The sequence below is a fragment of the Glycine max genome, chromosome 12 (genome assembly GCF_000004515.6).
Source record: "Glycine max cultivar Williams 82 chromosome 12, Glycine_max_v4.0, whole genome shotgun sequence".
In the NCBI taxonomy this organism is placed as follows: Eukaryota; Viridiplantae; Streptophyta; class Magnoliopsida; order Fabales; family Fabaceae; genus Glycine; species Glycine max.
In genome coordinates this window covers 22,873,568-22,892,085 of record NC_038248.2, presented here as the reverse complement: position 1 = coordinate 22,892,085, position 18,518 = coordinate 22,873,568, and positions in this window count along the sequence as shown.

The following is an 18,518-nucleotide window of genomic DNA, read 5'->3' as shown; positions in this document are numbered from 1 at the left end:
CACTTTATAGAGCTAGCCTTAGGGGGGTTTTTTTCTATTGTCTTCCCCTTATCATCTTTGGGCTTAGAAGGTGTCACCCCTAAGATGCCTTGACCTTGGTCATTCATTGGATAAGAGTGAGAGTCATAACATTGTCCTTCCCATAGAAGTATGGGAGGTTAATGTTAGCCTCTTGAGTCTTTCTTTCCTTTTCTCTCCTATGGGAGTGAGGTCTAAGATGTGACCTATACCTTCCTTCATAATAGTCACGAAGTTCTTCACTTAGGCTCTTGCAAGAGTCGTGACTACTACAGAAGGCATGTTTTTCTTTTCTTAACTCTTTTATTTTCCTTCTTTCTGCTTCTCATATTTGTTCCCTCTCATCTTGATTTATTTCTACCCTCTCTTTTCCTTTTTCTTTTCTTTCCATAACTTGAGGGAACTCAACTCATCTAAGATTCTAGATAGAAGGTCCTTATGACTAGTACCCTCACCATTAACACTAGATGAATGATGACTCATGTTGGTTCCTAAGTTGTGATTCTTTCTTGTTAGAGGTTTGTAAAAGGTAAAAGCTAGGGTTCAAAAGAACTCAAGATAACTGTGATAAGCAAGAAGAAAGTATTGGAGGCTCCCAACACACTTCCAATGAAAGGCCATTTTGTTACAAAATTTGAAAGCAATGAAGGTAAGTAAATTTCCAATTACAAAATTACAAAAAGGTCCTCAATTTTGGTGGTTGTTCTCTCTTTGATGATTCACTCAATTTGGAGTGCTTCTTAGTCCAATAGCTCTTAAGGTGGTTGGGCCCTTGCTTCTTGACTCAAATTCTTTCTTTTTTTTTCTAATTGGTTTCTAGATGTCTAGAAAATTCAGTAAAAATTTCAGCTCAAAATTCGCACTGACCAATTCCCAGTAATTTTTACAAGTTCGTATGTTCAAGCTACCAGCACCAACGATTTCAGACTTTGAATTTTTTTAAGCATGGTATATTGATTGCCTTAGGCTTACTTTCAACCTTCCTATGTATGTTGAACTCACTAGGCTTCCACTAGGCTTGTTTACCACACTTTTAGGAGTTCAATATTCACTTAGGATCAAAATTTCAGCCAACAATTCAATCACCAAAACTCAAATTCACAATAGACACAAGCATAAGGAAACCTAAAAGCTCAAGAAAAGGTTCACAATCAAATACTCTCTTAGAATTTTGCATGAACATGTAAAGGACTAATTAACATGCAAGATTTGACTCAAAATTCAAATGATAGGCTAAGAATTGCAAGAATACATGAACAAATGTATCTAGAATTCAATAAACAAAATTAAAATTCAACATAGACTTAGAACATAATGTGACAATTATTATGACTAAACATGACTCTAAGACAACATGAATGAAGTGATTTACACTTAGAGTGCATTTGGATAGAGAATTTTAACTAAGGAAAGTAATTTATTAGAGAATTTGAATTTCTGTAATTTAGAATTCATTGTTTGGATGCTTTTTATGAAGAATTTTAAATTTTGGAATTTTAAAACAGAATTTTAAACAACTAAAAATCTGGAATTTCAATTCCCTTCTAAAAGGTGAGAAATTGAAATTCTCTTCTTACAGTTTTCTTCAAGAAACACCGTCTGAGCTCCTAAAATATCGATCGGGTGTGAGCATAGAGGAACAAGTGTAACTAGCACACCAACCATATCTTCTCTTTTTTCATTCATTTTTTTCATCCTCATAATTTTAATTTTTTTTATCCAAACACAAAATTTTTAAAATAAAAGAATTTCAATTGAAGTATTTGAAATTCTTAGAATTTAAAATTTCTCAAAATTTAAAATTTCTCCATCCAAACACACTCTTAGATTTTTGTCTTTTCTTTTCTAATCAATATTTTGCAATAAAACTGAGATCCAAAGGTTTAGCACAAGAATATTATGATTGAAAAATGAGAGAACTTAAAATCCACACAAAAACATGATTCAAGAGTAGATCTATAAAATTTGAACCATAGAAATGCAAGAACAAGTGTAGATCTAAGATTTAATCGGTTTATTTTTTTTAATCTACTCTAAATAGAACCAAACCACAAGACAATGGAGAAGATGCATGGAGAAGAAGATGAAGAACAAGGAATTAAAGTGAAATGACCAAACAAACAGATAGAGCAAGCAAAAGAACATCACCTAGATGAAGATGCTCTGATACCACATGATGTAGCTCCATGTGGAGCTTGTAGGCCTTGTATCTTCTTCATCAATGGAGTCCTTTGCTTCTTGAAGATTAATGGAAGTGGAATGGAGAAGGAGGAAAGGTGATTGGAGACGCCACATCAAGGAGAAGATGAGTCAAGAGCAAGCTCACCGCCATAGGAAGCCATGGATAAGAGCTTGAAGGTAGGAGAAGATGAGTGGAGGGAGAAGGAGAGAAGGAGCACGAAATTTTATGCCTCAAATGAGGTTTGAACTTTGAAGTGTAATCTCAAATGATCAAAGTTGAAAAAATGCACACACAAGGCCTCTATTTATAGCTTAAGTGTCACACAAAATTAGAGGGAAATTTGAATTTCTATTCAAATTTCACTTGAATTTGAATTGGTGGAGCCAAAATTTCACTAATTATGATTAGTGAATTTTATTTGTAGTTTATCCCACTAATCCAAGATCAAGTCCAAGATTCTCCACTAAGTGTGCTTAGGTGTCATAAGGCATGTAAAGCATGAAGGACATCCACAAAGTGTGACTATATGATGTGGCAATAGGGTGTAGCAAGCAAATGCTCACTTCCCCTTTAAGATGGTCTCAAATTTAATTAGATTGGGCTTCTACCAATTCAATTAAATTTATCTCCAAACACACGCACACATCAAATAGTGCACTTAATGCATGTGAAATTAACAACTACCCCTAATACAAAAACTAGTCTAACTGCCTTAAAATACAAGGGCTGAAAAATCCTACTTTACTAGGGTACCCTCCCTACACTATGGAGCCCAAAATACAAGACCCAAAAATAATGAAACCCAAATCTAATATGTACAAAGATAAGTGGGCTCATACTTCGCTCATGGGCCCAAAATCTACTCTAAGGCTCATGAGAACCCTAGGGCATTCTTCTGCATCTCTGGCCCAATCTTCTTGGAGTCTTCTTTCCAATGCCCTTGGGGGTAGGATTGCATCACCTAGGATTCTCATGAACCTCAGGGTAGATTTATGAGCCCATGGACCAATGTTGGGTCCACTCTTCATTGTAAATATTAGAATAGGTTTTCCTTCTTTTTGACCTTGTATTTTGGCCATTCTAGTAGTATAGGGTTTTAGCCTTGTATTTCAGGGCATTATAAGTAGTCTTTGTAGTAGGGACCTTTTTGTATTTTCATGTTTTTTGGCATAGGGTGAGCTTAGCTATTAGAGGTGATGTAGCTCCATGTGAAGCTTGTAGGCCTTGGGTCTTCTTCATCAATGGAGTCCTTTGCTTCTCGAAGATCAATGTTAGTGGAATGGAGAAGGAAGAAACGTGATTGGAGACACCACTCCAAGGACAAGATGAGTCAAGAACAAACTCACCACCATAGGAAGCCATGGATAAGAGCTTAAAGTTAGGAGAAGATGAGTGAAGGGAGAAAGAGAGAAGGAGCACGAAATTTTATGCCTCAAATGAGGTCTGAACTTTGAAGTCTAATTTCAAATGATCAAAGTTGAAAAATTTCACACACAAGGCCTCTATTTATAGCTTCAATGTCACACAAAATTGGAGAGAAATTTGAATTTCTATTCAAATTTCACTTGAATTTGAATTTGAATTTGTGGAGCCAAATTTGGAGCCAAAAATTTCACTAATTATGATTAGTGAATTTCAGCTATAGTTTAGCCCACTAATCCAAGATCAAGTCCAAGATTTTCCACTAAGTGTGCTAAGGTGTCAAGAGGCATGTAAAGCATGAAGGACATGTACAAAGTGTGACTATATGATGTGGCAATGGGGTGTAGCAAGCAAATGCTCACCTCCCCTTTAAGATGGTCCAAAATTTAATTCGATTGGGCTTCTCCCAATTCAATTCAATTTATCTCCTAACACACACATCAAATAGTTCACTTAATGCATGAGAAATTACAAAACTACCCCTAACACAAAAACTAGTCTAGGTGCCCTAAAATACAAGGGTTGAAAAATCCAACATTACTAGGGTACCCTCCCTACTCTATGGAGTCCTAAATACAAGGCCCAAAAATATTGAAACCCTAATCTAGTATTGACGTAACCTACCCTTCGGCGGGGGGGCGACGCAGGGCTCACGGAGTCGCCACCAACGTTTATTCGAGAAAAACGCCGGAAAAACCAGAATGTGTGGTCTACGAACTTTAAGTGTGAAAGGTTCAGGAGTTGTTTTTACGCACGGGGAAGGTATTAGCACCCCACACGTCCGTCACAAGGGATAACAGCCTTTAATCAAGTGTGCAAGACATGACTTCAAAATTATGTATTTTCCATTATGTTTTTTTAGCTTTTTATGGGCCTTTTTTGTATTTTTTTTTATCTTTTTGTGGTCAACAAAGGTGTTTTCCTTGCTCCTACGTATTCCTCAATTGCGATGAGGAAATCAGACCTACGTAGTTCTTTGAGTAAGAACTGAACGTTGGTTAAGTTGTTTTGATCTTTTTCCGCAAGATCAATTTTAACTGAACAAAAGTCGTTTAAGGCGTTGGACCATTAAATGATATTTTGATTCTTTTGAAAGGAGAGAAACGTTTAAGGCATTGGACCATTAAAAATCTCTTGGTTGTGAAAGAAGAGAAACATTAAGGCATTGGACCATTAACGATCTCTTGTTTTTTTTAAAAGGGGTGGTCGACAAAAGCGGGGCTTTTGCTCCTATGTATCCTCGATTTGTGGTGAGGAACTCAGACCTACGTAGTTCTTGCAAAAGCGGTAAAGTTATGTGTTGATTTTATGCTTTTGAACGGTCCATGTTAACCGATAAAAGCAAAGAGAACCGTTTTAAGGCGTTGGACCTTGAAACGGTTTTGAGTGACTTTTGTGGACAAAGCTTGATTTGTGGGTTGATTTTAGCCTTAGTTTCACTTTGGTGATTAGTCAATTCATTCAAGGAAACTTTCAAAGAAAAATGTCCGATTGATTTTTTTTATTATTTTATTCAAAGATATTTTGATTATTTTATTATTTATTTTACCTTTTTTGGTTTAACCGAGGTTACAACATGAATGATCGGTTAGATTTTGCTTTAATAGTGATTAATCGAGATTACAACACAAATGATCGGTTGAAATTCATTTTATCGATTATAAGGTGAGAAAACGGCTTAAATAAACTATTAAAAGCTTGTTAAAAGCATAAGAAAAGGAAACCGAAAGTGACGAGATGAAGATGAAAGCAAGCAAAACAAGAAATGAATTGAAAGCCTCGGATTCGAGCACTTACCGGATGAAGACCGAAGAAGGGACGAAGAACGGTAAAGAATGACGAAAAATCTTCACGGAATCACCCACGGAAACGTCTCGGAAGCGTTACGGAGGCACCTCGGCTTGGATTTTATTCACGGAAACACGTTTTTTCACCCAAAACAGCTGAAATGCATAGCATAGGGGTCAGAAACCCTTTGAAACAGTTACGGAAGAATTACGGAAGCGTAGCAGACTTGATTTTCTTATTATTTCTCTTCCTCTTCACGAATCCTAAGTTAAATATGCTTTCCCAGGGTTACGGGAATTTCACGAAAACACTACGGAAGCCCCGGATGCCATTTTTCAACAAAATGGGGGAGGTGGTTGCCGCCCAGCTCTCCCATGCGAGCTTAACTCGCCCAGGAGAGCTAGATTGCTTCCACCTGAAGGAAGAAAAAGTCCAGAATCCTCTAGATGGGCCTAGATTTGGAAGTTTCTATTTAGACTCCCATCTTGATAAGTTCACCCCTTATTTTTGTGTTTTTTTGGCTGTTTTCTTTCCGAAACCTCATGGAACCTTACGGATTCCACGGAGATGGGTGTTAAGCCTTCCGAAGCGATCAAAAATGGTCCTTGGATAAAATTAGGGTGTAACAGTCTATTTACACCCCCCCCCCCCCCACTTTGCTAAATACACTCTTGTTTTCGTGTTTTTGGCTGGTTTCTCTTCGAAACATCTTGGAACTTTACGAATTCCACGACGATGGGTGTTAAACATTTTGAAGTGGTCAAACGAAGGTCGCATGCCGACAAACAATGGTCTCCAGACGAAATTAAGGTATGACAAGTATGTACAAAGATAAGTGGGCTCATACTTAGCTTGTGGGCCCAAAATCTACCCTAAGGCTCATTAGAACCCTAGGGCCTTCTCCTGCATCTCTAGCCCAATCTTCTTGGAGTTTTCTATCCAATGCCCTTAGGGAGTAGGATTGCATCAAGAGGGTTGTGTGTAGCTAAGCTCTATCTTCTCAAGGAAGCTTCTCAATGAGGTGAGTTTAGTTATTAGAGGGGGTGTGTAGCTAAACTTTAGCTTCTTAAGGAAGCTTCTCAATGAAGCTTTCATTTAGTTAGTGACCTAGGCTATAAATAGAAGCATGTGTAACACTTGTCATAACTTTGATGAATGAGAAACTTGTGAGACTCACTTCAAATTTCAACTTCTCTCCCTATTCTCCTTCAATTTTCACGCCACTCTCTCTCTCTCTCTCATTCTCTTCGTCCATTGAAGCTTCCTCTCTAAGCTTCTTATCCAAGACACTCTCTTGGTGGTGAAGCTTTTCCTTCCATGGCTTATTCTCTAGTGGATGGCACCTCCTCTCACCTCTTCTTCTTTATCTTCTGCTACAACTCCATGGCTAAAAATCACCATTGAAAGACCTTATTGAAGCTCAAAGATCCAGCCTCCATAGGAGCTTCTCAAGCAAGCTTCCATCACTATCATATCTGAAGAAGTTGATATAAATGTTAAAAATGAGGAAGATGTTGGCGTGAAAGTAGAACACATTGATTGCTCTTATGTCTTTAATACTTCTCAGGTATTTGTCTAATTTGTTGTTGGAACAGTAATTATATTACATAAATGTGCATTGATCTCAGACTTTCTTTGAATTGTGTTATAGTTGTTTGCTACTCGTGATGAAGTTTTACATTGGGCACGATCGGTGGCTCATGAAATTGGATTTGTTGTTGTGATAATGAGGTCAGACACAAATACTAATGTTGGAGGAAGAGCCTCATTTTTGTTAATAGCTTGCGAAAGGAGTGGTGAGTATAGGCCTAAGAAGAAGGATTTGGTTAGAACATGCACTGGCAGTAGAAAATGTGGATGCCCGTTTAAGTTGCGTGCGAAGCCAGTTTTAGGAGGAGAATGATGGATGGTGAAGTTAATTTGTGGGACTCACAATTATGAAATGGCAAAGTCATTTGTTGGGCATCCATATGCGGGTTGACTAACTAAAGATGAGAAGATTGTTGTTGCTGATACGACGAAGTCCATTGTCAAGCCAAGAAATATTCTTTTGATGTTGAAGGAGCACAATGTCAGCATTTATACAACAATTAAACAAATTTACAATGCCAAAAATGCATACCGTTCTTCCATAAGAGGGAGTAACTCCGAAATGCAAAAAATACACAATAACTTGCACCCAAAAAAATACATATTCACTATCTTAATCAACATATCCTTTAAATATAATAAAAAAAATCATAATAACTCTCAAACACAATCAATCATCAAACATTTCAAATTAAATTAATTAAATTATCAATCAACTAACTATGCACAATAATTTCTATTCCAGACAAAATAAAAAAAAAAATTAATTTCAATTTCAAATTTTAAATTTTAAATTTCAAATTCAAACTTTCAACTTCCAATATCTTCCACTTCCAACTTTCAACTTCGAGTAACTTCCATTTTCAACTTCCAACTTTCATTTTCAACTTTGAACTTCCAATAACTTCCAAATTTTAATTTTCAAACTTCCAATAACTTGCAAATTTTAATTTTCAAACTTTCAACTAGTTGGACACAATTACCAAAGACAAAAAATCAATCATGTATATTGAAATTCTTTAAACTAAATATATTTAATTAATCATAATAAATTTTAACATAATCAAATAATTTTGGACTTATATTCAATTTATAAAACTAAGTCTATTCTACTTTAGTGGTAATCGATTACCAGAGAATTAAACACTAAATTTTAAGTATCAAATAACAATCATCAACACATATCATGGTAATTATTTTCTTAATTCAATTATTCTAACATGTCAAAACATTTTTTGTTTTTTAACAGAATCTAATCATCTTAGAAACAAAACATAAGCAATTCAAGCATTAATCAATTCAAACAAAATTCAATTAATCATACATATTCCAAATTAAAACTAAATATAGTTAATTAAACATTGTAAACACAATCAAACAATTTCAACAATTATTTTCTATTAGCCACAAAAATAACTTAACTGAAAATACTAATCATACATTAATTCATAGAGATGGCTTAGATGTTACCTCTTTTGAGATTTTACTGATATTATTGTCGCCGTATGTAACATGTCCACTTTTCTTGGGAGAAATGGTTGTAAATTTGGATACATCTCCCGTTATATACTTGGAACATCCACTGTCGATATACCACTTCTTCCTTACAGATTCTTCTTTGTTGTTTTCATGAGATTTTGTCATAAGACACAAGTTGACTTGGTCTTCATCATGATTTTGGAATGACCTATTCCTAAAATTACTTTTTAAAAACAAAGAATTTAAAGAGGCCATGAATCTTGAAGTTGTTAAACTTTCTACAAGATATCTGCTCTGATACCACTTGTTGGATCAAGTGGCCTCGGAAAAATTAAGAAGGGGGGGTTGAATTAATTATTAATGTGCCTTGACTAATTAAAACTTATCCTTCTTAATGTTACTAGATTCAATTAGGCTTTTACTAAAAAGTTAAGAAAGCAAAGAACAGAAATAGAAACTTAACCAAAAGTAAAAGCGATAATTAAAAGTGCACAGCGGAAATTAAAGAGTGTAGGGAAGAAGAAGATAAATACAAGAATTTTATACTGGTTCGGCAACAACCTATGCCTACATCCAGTCCCCAAGCAACCACCGGTTCTTGAGATTTCTTTCAACCTTGTAAAATCCTTTACAAGCAAAGATCCACAAGGGATGTACCCTCCCTTGTTCTCTTTGAAGAACCAAGTGGATGTACCCTCCACTTGAACTGATCCATAAGAGATATACCCTCTCTTGTTCTCATTTACAATAACCCAAGCAGATGTACCCTCTACTTGTACCACAAAGGATGTACCCTCCAATGTGTTAAGACAAAGAATTCTCAGGCGGTTAGTCCTTTGAAATCTTTTGTTTAAGGGAAAGGGAAGAATCAAAATAATTCTCAGACTGAGTCCTTTGGAATTCTCTTGAAAAGGGAGAAGGGAGACACAAAAGAATTTAAGTGGTTAGTCCTTTATTCTTTTGGAAAAGGGAGAAGAGAGACACAAAAAGAATTTAGGTGATTAGTCCTTATTGAATTCTTTTTGGCAAAGGGAGAAGAGAATGAAAAAGAAGAGTAGCACAAGTTTTTTATCAATGAACTTTTCTTGAAAGAGAAAGTATTGAACAAAAACTTTAGAAAGATGAAGAGAAATGAATCAGAAAGTTCTGTTGAAAGAGATGAAAGAAAATATTGAAAGATTGATTGAAAGAGATGATTATAATCAATGAATAATGTTTCATGCCAAGGTCACATATTTATAATTTCTTGATGACTCACGTCAAAACTTGTAACTCTTGGCAATTCCTTTAAAACTAATTACTTAAAAAGTTATGACTTTTGAAAGAATCTTTAGAAACAAATCACTTGAAAAATTGTGACTTTTGGAAATGAGTTTTTCGAAAACAGTCACTGGTAATCGATTACCATTAAGGTGTAATCGATTACACATCAAAAGATGTGACTTTTCATTTTGAATTTTGAAAATCTTAACGTTTTAAAACACTGGTAATCAATTACAACTTTGTAAATCAGTTTGAAAAACAATGCTGGCTACTGGTAATCGATTATTACCTTCTGGTAATCGATTACCAGAGATTAAAACTCTTTGGTAAAAGATTTTGTGAAAACTTCTTGTGCTACTCAATGTTTTGAAAAAAAAATTTAATACTTATCTTGAATGAGTCTTCTTCTTGATTCTTGAATCTTTGAGTCTTGAATCTTGATCTTGATTATTCTTGAATCTTGATTCTTGAAACTTGATTCTTGAATCTTTAATCTTGATTCTTGAAACTTGATTCTTGAATCTTAGCTTGAAACTTTGCTTAACTCTTGATTCTTTGGCATCATCAAAATAACCTTGGAAGGCATTGCTTCCACAGTTAATGCACTCCCTGGGATTATTATTGCCGACAGAGATTTGGCTTTGATGAAAACAATGAAAAATATATTCTCGAATACTATGAACTTGTTGTGTCGGTTTCACATTAACAAGAATGTGAAGGCAAAGTGCAAAACCCTAGTAGGTAAAAAAATGCATGGGATTATGTGATGGAGGCTTGGGAGAGTTTTGTTGACTATCCATGTGAAAGTTATTTTGATGAGTACCTTAAGAACTTTGAAATGGCTTGCTCTCCATGGTCTATGTTTGTTGACTATGTGTGTCAAACATGGGTGATTCCGCACAAAGAAAAATTTGTTAAAGCATGGACTAACAAAGTGATGCATCTAGTAAACACAACTACTAACAAGTATGAATATTGTTTTTTATTTGTGTTAATTTGTTTAAGTGTTGACTTAATTGAAAATGTTGCAATTGTTTATACATTGTTTTATATTTCATTTGTAGGGTTGAGAGTGCTCATTGGTCATTAAAGAGACTTCTACAAAATAGTCTTGGTGACATATGACACTTCAACACACCCAAATTAAAACATCTTTTGAGACAAGTACGCATGTTATTGGGCATGTGTTTAAAGTTACCTTGTACAAAATCTACTTGCCATGGTATCAAGGTTCGCATTAAACGAAATTGTTGTTGAGTATGAGCGTGTAGCTTATGCAGGCAAAAACCCTTCATGTTGTGGATGTGTCATGAGAACTACCCATGGTCTTCCATGTGCATGTGAGTGGTCTAAATAAGTTGGTTGCTCCATACCACTAGAGACAATCCACATTTTTAGCGTAAGCTCAATTTTTTAGATCAAGGGTTATATGAGGTTGAAGTGACCATAATTGAGGAGATGGAAACCATATAGAAGCGATTTGAGCAGCTCAATGTTTGCAGCAAAGTACATTTGAAGACAAAGCTTTGGGAAATTACTTATCTTGATCTAAACTCTATGTGCCCTCCTCTAGAAAAGGTAAAGAGCAAAGGTGCTCCAAAAAACCCACTGATCAAACAACAAAAGTCAACAAAACGTGATCTGTCTTATTGGGAGTATATTGATGTGTTACACTTTGTGCAAAATAGTAATTCTTCTGTGAAACGTAATGCATCATCATTCGAGCAACCAATACAGAGACAAAATATTCGAATGTTGGATCAATTTCATATGTGCATCCAGGATTCTATTGAAAATATTATTGATGTCAAAGCGGATGGTAACTGTGGTTATCGAGGAATAGCTGCTGTCGCAACCTACCCTTCAATAGGAGGGCGACAACAGACTCACGGGTGCGTCTTCCAAGAAAGGAAAATGCGCGAAGTCGCCACCAACATTTATTCGAGGAAAACTTCGGAAAAACTGGAAAAGGTGTGGTCTACAAACTTTAAGTGTGAAAGGTTCGGGAGTTGTATTTATGCACGGGGAAGGTATTAGCACCTCACACGTCCGTCACAAGGGACAACAGTCTTTAATCAAGTGTGCAAATATGACTTCAATTTGTTTTATTTTCCCTTTTACGTTTTTTATGTCTTTTTATTCCTTTTGTATTTTTTTATCTTTTTGCGGTCGACAAGGGTGTTTCCCTTGCTCCTACGTATTCCTCAATTGTGATAAGGAAATCAAACCTACGTAGTTCTTTGAGAACTAAATGTTGGTTAAGTTGTTTTTATCCTTTTTTTGCAAGATATATGTCGACTGAATAAAAGGTCTAAGGCATTGGACCATTAAACGATCTTTTGATTCTTTTGAAAGGAGAGAAAAATATTAAGGCATTGGACCATTAATGATCTCTTGGTTTTTTTGAAAGAGGTGACAAAGTTATGTGTTGATTTTAGGCTTTCAAAAGTCCACGTTTAACCAATAAAAGCAAAGAGGACATATCAAGGCGTTGGACCTTAGAATGGTTTTAAGGTGATTTTTAATGACAAAAGCTTGATTTGTGAGTTGATTTTAGCCTTAGTTTCACTTTGGTTATTAGTCAAATCAATTAAGAAAAATCCCAAAGAAAAACGTCCGATTGATTTTTTTTATTATTTTATTTAAAGATATTTTTTTATTATTATATTATTATTTTGCCTCTTTTTGGTTTTAAACGTGGTTACGGCGTGAAAGATCGGTCGGATTTTATTCTAACAGAGAATAAAAGATATTACAACTCAAATGATCGGTACAAATTTATTTTATTTTTGATTAGGCTAGAAAATGACTTAAATAAATAGTTAAAGCACGTCAAAAGGGGGTACGGAAAGCAAACGAAATAAAAATAAAAGCACGCAAAACAAGTGGGTACCACTAAGGGCACATAGAATGAATTGAAAGGTTCGATTTCGGGAACTTACCGGTTGAAAACCTTCACGAAATCACCCACGGAAACGTCTTGGAAGCGTTACGGACGCGCCTCGGCTTGGATTTTCTTCACGGAAACAATTTTTCTCACTAATTTCAAGTAAATCCTAGATACCAGGAGGGTTGAACGAATTTGCTCTGCCCACTTTCCCGTATTTATAGGGGAAAAGAGGGAGGTGGTTGCCGCCCAGCTCGCCCAGGCGAGCTGGGTTGCTTCCACCAGAAGGCACCGCCTTCTGTTGGAACACCCTGGAAGGTCCAAGTGGGCCTGGTTGCTATTTGCACACCGTTGTTTACTAAATACACCCCCTTTTTGCCTTTTTTGCTAATTCTTTTTCCGTAACGTTACGGAACTTTACGGATTACGTAACGATACTTGTTTTCTTTTCGTAATGTCACAAAACTTTACGGATTACGCAACCATCCCCTCTTTGACTTCTGGAATGTTACGGAACTTTATGGATTGCGCAACAATGCTTCCTTTCGACTCCCAACATTTCGCGGAACTTCACGGATTGCCTAACAATGGGTGTTAAGTACCTCGAAGCGATCAAGCGAAGGTTGCATCCCACCAAACAGATGATCCCCAAACGAAATTAGGGTATGACAGTTGTCCCTCTTTACTTGTCTATTATTGGAGATAAAAGCGAAGTAAAGATAAGACACTAATTTTGTTCGAGTGGAACATCATTCGGCCGGTCAATATCCCTGCCAATGGAACCTGTCATTCAGAAAGAAAAGAAAAGGCATCAGAAGCGTCAACAAACTTCAGTGTCTTGAAAACGACAAAGTTGGACAACAACAACACTTCCCTTTGCCATTGCACCCGATTGTCTCTTCCCAGCAGAGAAGAATCTCACGCGTCGTTGGGCTTGAATGTTTTCGGAAGACGAGAGTAAAAACTTGCAAAATTTTTGAAAATGATCAGCATCGAACGACCAACATCATCCTGATACCGTCGAATTCGTTCCCCTCGGTTGACGAAAGCCACGGATGACCATAAGGTATCTCCGTCTACCACCTGACTCGCTATCCCTGGATGAAAAAAGGTGCAAAAGACGATGTCAGTCTCTTCGCGTCAACGAGCTCGTTTGCCCCCTAGTTGACGAAAGGTGCGGGTAACCATAAGGTAATCCCGCGTGTCACCTGACTTCACGGGTCAAGATGACAAAAGGTGCAGGAGACAATGTTAGTCTCTGTGCGTCAACGGGCTCGTTTGCCCCTGGTTGACGAAAGGTGCGGGTAACCATCAGGTAACCCTGCATGTCACCTGACTTCACGGGTCAGGACGACAGAAGGTGCAGGAGACGATGTTAGCCTCTGCATGCTATCGTGCTCTAGGTCTGATGGATAGCAAAAGAATGTTTATACAGATAACCACTTGGGTATTTCCGCCTGCCCCCTAACTTCACGAGTTAGTACTGACATAGGTTGTCTGCACAGAAGACAACGTAAATCTCCGCGTGTCAACGGACTTGTTGGCCGCGATTGACAAAGGGTGCAGAAGACGACGTTAGTTTCTGCATGCTATCATGCGTTGAGTCTTAGAGATAGCAAAAGAATGCTTATATGGATAACCACTTGGGTATTTCCACCTGCCCCCTAACTTCACGAGTTAGTGCTTGACAGAGGTTGTCTGCGCGGAAGATGACATAAATCTCCGCGTGTCAAGAGGCTTGTTGGCCGCGATTGACAAAGGGTGAAGAAGACGATGTTAGTCTCTGCATGCTATCAAGCGTTGAGTCTTAGAGATAGCAAAAGTATGTTTATATGGATAACCACTTGGGTATTTCCGCTTGCCCCCTAACTTCACGGGTTAGTGCTTGACAGAGGTTGTCTGTGCAGAAGACGACGTAAATCTCCACGTGTCAATGGGCATGTTGGCCGCGTTTGACAAAGGGTGTAGAAGACGATATTAGTCTCTGCATGCTATCATGCGTTAAGTCTTAGAGATAGCAAAAGAATGTTTATACAGATAACCACTTCGGTATTTCCGCCTGCCCCCTAACTTCACAGGTTAGTGCTTGACAGAGGTTGTCTGCGCGGAAGACGACGTAAATCTTCACGTGTCAACGGGCTTGTTGGCCGCGATTGAGAAAGGGTGCAGAAGACGATGTTAGTCTCTGCATGCTATCATGCGTTGAGTCTTAGAGATAGAAAAAGTATGTTTATATGGATAACCACTTGGGTATTTCTGCTTGCCCCCTAACTTCACGGGTTAGTGCTTGACAGAGGTTCTCTGCGCAGAAGACGACGTAAATCTCCGCGTGTCAACGGGCTTGTTGGCCGCGATTGACAAAGGGTGTAGAAGATGATGTTAGTCTCTGCATGCTATCATGCGTTGAGTCTTACAGATAGCAAAAGAAAGTTTGCGAGTTACCGTCGGGTGTCTCCGCATGCCACTGGACTCTTGGGTCACGGTAACAAAGGTGGGGTGGTCGACAAAAGCAGGGCTTTTGCTCCTACGTATCCTCAATTTGTGATGAGGAACTCAGACCTACGTAGTTCTTGATAATTGTGAGACTGAAATAGTCTCGATGTTTTTTTTAGTAAAATGCGAACATGCTTTAGTAAAGAAACAAAACCTCCAACTGATCAAAGCATCATATGTTTTTTTGATGAAAAACAATGCATCTATCGGGGAAGGAGAGTATGCTGATGAAATTTTCTCATAACCATAAATGAGATTTTGGATGTTAGCATTTCATTTCCTAACGACCATTTAGAGGAAACATTGGGTCCAACAAAAATAGAAGAAATTCACTCAAAGTGTATCAATCTCACACGGGTAAGTGTTTCATATCCTAATTTCGAACCATAGATATGTCATGACTTGGTTTTGCAAATCATTTCCTATCAAATCAAAGATTACATGCGTGATCATGGATCAATAGGACATTTTCTTGGGAATGATTTTTTTTGTGTAGGAAATTTGGCTTTGAGTGTTCTTGGCCTTTTCCTTTTCTATTTTTGTTTAGTGTGAGGTGAACAAGTCACCGACGCACAGAATTTTGGTTGGCAATCAAAGGGAGAGGACCACTTCAGGTCGTGGTTTCCCTTCTTTTCTTGTTTACTTGGTGACAATTCTGTGTTGTTCAGATATTGTCTGGTCCAAAGACCTTTTCTGCATATTTCTTCTGTTTTCTTCCGATCCTTGATCGAGAATTTTTTTTCTTTTTTTGCTTTCTCCCATTTTTTCTTGATTGGGAATTTTCTCTTTTTGCCGATTCTTTTGATCGGGAATTTTCTCCTTTTTGTTTTCTTTTGAGGGCAAGGTTTATGGTGAGTTGGGACTTTGGCTCAAGGCTTTTAGAATGGATGGACATGATATATGTCAGGGTGTTGGTCTGGCAAGTGGTTCAGGGATAAAGGGGATGTCCCACATTATTTCCATGACACACATGCAACAATGATGATTAGGAAATTTTATGCAAAACTGGTCATGCATGCACCCATGTGGACACTCAAGCATCAAGTTTTTATGGTCATATGACACTAGGGCTCAAGATTCATTTTTTTCCTATTTAAGTCAACCCAGTGTTTCCAAAATATGTTCGTTTATCAATTCATGCATTCATCCGAGTCCATTTTGGGCATTCGGGAAAATTTCACAGCATTCACCCTTCAGGTGTATACACATTTTTTTTCAAAAACAGTAACTGAAAACAGTAATGTTAATAACAAAATTACGGTGACCTTGGTCACGTGGCTCTGCTCCCTCCCAAGAAACCGAGCAGGTCAGTCATATCTTCATCCATATGGGATTCATCTGCCTCACCGGGGGATCCTGCAGGCTCCTGCCCTGCCTGGGCATTGGGCCAGTCTCCAGGCCATGCGACCTCAGCCCCAAACTGCTCCGGGGTAGGGCATACAAAAGGGGTGGAACCCTACCCCTACTGACTAAGGCTGAACTGGTAGAGACACTCATGTATCTGCACCTGCTCATGGTGGTTGGCCGCCTGCTGGCAAACCAAACGTTGTAGATGACGCTCCATGCCCAGTGACCCAACTGGATCGGCCTGCCGAGGTGGTGGCGGCGCGTCTGCAGCCTGATCTGCATCACCCTGCGCCTGCCTAGGCGTGCAATACTTCTCGATGAAGGCTCGGGTGATCGGCGGTCGAATTACTTTACTAGGGGTGACGGGAACTTCGTAGGATTGGCAGAGGCCCGTGATCAGCGCCGAAAACCCTAGGGCCCTGTTGGACTTATTTGGGTCCAGAGGATGCCTAGTAGGCGCCATACCTGCAAACAAATAAATGGCGTCAGCAATCACCTGGGCCACGTGGACGCTTATCCGTGTCAGGATGGCATACACCTGCTGGCACTTAGGCAGAGGGAGATCGGAGTTGTGATCGCTAGGCAAGACATTGCTAAGCAGAAGTGTCATCCATGTTTGGGTCAAGGTGGTCATGCTAGTGTGCATGATCCGCACCCGCCTCCCTGCAGTGGTCCGGGTGAAATCCTGCCCCGGTGTGCACAACAGCTGGGCAATGGCTTCCTCATCGAACCCGTCAACCCTGTTCCTCCTCTGGCTAAACTCACACTGCTGGCCTTCCTCCAAAACTAGCGGGTCACCCAGGAACTGGCTGAGGACATCTGCGTCAAAGGGAATCCACTAACCCTTCACCCACAAACGCATGTCTCGAACTCCCTCCTCCATGGGCCAAGCATTAGCATAGAACTCTAGGAATATCTCAGGGTCAAACTTGGCCATGGGAGTCACCGGCGGTGTCAAATGTTTGCGAGCTATCTCCTCCTGAAAGTCCGTATACTCATCCTCCCTGAGCTGGACACGCCTCTCCCTGTGGAACGACCATCCCCTGATGGCCTCGAAGCGTTGCTGGTGCTCAACACTCCGGAAATGATGACTATCAAACTCTGGGGCGGCACTGGACCCTTCTCCTATGGCATCTCTTCTAGACCTCTTCGTGGAGAGTTTCTTCGGAGCCATTTCCTGCAAAAACATTTGGAAAGTTAGTCCAAGAAAACTTAATCTAAACGAAAGCTAGATCAAGCCAAACAGTGTACCCTTTTTCCAATAAAGCATGAATATCCACACGAATTTTGAAAGGAATGCTTACGCATTAATGCGCGGGTTCTCCTAGGATATTCATACATTTATACCTATCTTCCCCTCGATGAACAGCATCCTATAAGATGCACCCACTTTCGTTTTTGCAAAGGAATTCCTTACGCTACATGTCAAACTATCCATACATATTTTCCAAGGCATTTTGCTACCTACCTACTCCATTTTTTTGCTATATGTTCACATTTCATTCACATACATGTTCATACATTTGAGAGGCAACTTCATGCTACATATATATTCGCACATTTTTACTTTCATTTGAAAACAATTTCATGTTGCACCTTCATTGGAAAAGCAATTTTTGTACTACTCGTTCACATTCTTGAAAGGCAATTTCATGTCATATGTTCCTATTTTGAGAAGCATTTTCGTGCCATTTTCAACATATATGCACATTTGCAAAGCATTTAGCTACCTATTCAACATACACATGTACATGGTGAACAACATTTTCACACCATCTAGGTACAAAGAAATCATGGTGCAGCCTAAACCAAGTGTTGGCCTTAAGGGGAAACCTCACCAACATGATCTCACTTTCATGCCTTCTTGCATTTCAAAAATCAAAGGCTTGGGTCCCTAGGCCTAAATCATATTTTGGCATTTATCCTAACTTCCGCAAGCTGTCCTCACATCCAAAAAAATGGCAATCATACATGCACAAACCCAATCTATAAGCAACATTCACAAACTTATGCGCAAACACCATTGAGGCATTTCACCAAGAACTTGGT